The following is a 1672-nucleotide window of genomic DNA, read 5'->3' on the forward strand; positions in this document are numbered from 1 at the left end:
TTTATTATTTTATTTTTATCAAAATTACCCAAATAAATATCACTTCTATCAAAATAACCTCTTATATATATATATATATATATATATATATAGATATATATATATATAGCGAGAGAGAGAGAGAGATTTTAATTAAATTTAGTAATTCAAAATTTATTATAAAAATTCCTAAATATGAGGAACAAAATTAGTCATTAATAAAAAATATTAAAATTAATAACATTTATTTGCAAAAAATCTATTTTTAATATTTTGATATACATAACGTTTTTTGAACCCTCATTTTCCAATTTTTTGGCGGACAATATTTTGGGGAAATTGGGGGGGGGGGGGATTTTTATGGGGAAAAAATTCCGTTCACAATATTTCACAAAATTGGATATTAAATTTAAATTTATAATAAAATATAATTTAATTATTAAATTTTACTAAATGAATATTTTATTATAAATTGAATTTCATATTTGTTGAAATTTCATTGATTTTTCCCATGACTCTAATTTTTTGCAAGCGATTTTCGGAAAAACTTTCAGTAAACAATATTATCGGGAAATCACAGGGAAATTTTTCTATGGGTAACAAATTTTGTGGACAATATTTCAATGTTAATATTTATTTGTAAACTGCAGGCTCTAAATTTTGCTCATGTCTCAGGATTGTAGCTACCTCCAAGTACTAGTTAAAGATTCTATCTTAAGATATGTGCTCTCAATCTCGATCTAGAAATAGTATACTTGAAAACAACATTAAGGTGTGCCTTAATGTCTACATTTGAGTTTCCTTTCCCTTGGAACATCTCCTAAATTGTTCCTTGTGCAAGTTTATTTTTTTTGTTTGTAATTTCCATTAACGACTTTGATTTTTCGTAATCTTGATTGTTTACAAGACTCTCGAACACATGCACAGGGTATAAGAAAAAAAATGGTATTCTTTGCGCATACATTTAAGTAAGGATATGGATTCGATCTAGAAACAAAATAAGATTTTGGTCGATAATATTAATTGCAATGCCTTAAGGGAATCTGGAGCTAAAAATGTAGATCTTTGGGTAAAAGAAGGATTGTTCTAATTTACCTTCTGTCCAACTCTCATCTCGATTTCAAAACAATAATAGGGTTATGAACATTTGTATGCCATGGAAACAATGGTCCTCTAGGATACTATAAAAACTTCCAAGGTTATCACCTTTTATTTCAACAAAAAATTCATGACCTTAATGTCATTATATGACAACTCTGTCAACATATAATGGCTCAATATGAAGAAATATGTAAATCAAACCATGCAATATCCAACTTATTCAAAAAAATTGAGAGTTTTAAAACTAATAATTGTCTTCTTCAAAAGAGAAACTCTACAATGAAGGAAACTCCAATTGAGTACATGAATAGATCAAAAAAAATGAAAAAAATGTCATGTTTGGTGAAGAGTAGATTTTCCTATAGAAAAAGAATATGTGCATTGAAGTCCATATTAGATCCAAATTTATATATTTCATGAGTTTGTGCAAACCCATGTTAAAGAAAAGAGACAGTATAACAATGTTTAAGGAAATCAAATTTGATGCTTAAAGAAGTAGTTAACAAATTCATTAAAAACATGACAATTGATTTAAAGGACATTCAAGGAGTGTGTGATGATAGAGGGATTAGTAGGGAATCATATGCAAGTC

Source organism: Pinus tabuliformis, chromosome Q (assembly GCF_031772625.1).
Source record: "Pinus tabuliformis cultivar Carrire ecotype Pingquan chromosome Q, CPIR1, whole genome shotgun sequence".
Taxonomy (NCBI): domain Eukaryota; kingdom Viridiplantae; phylum Streptophyta; class Pinopsida; order Pinales; family Pinaceae; genus Pinus; species Pinus tabuliformis.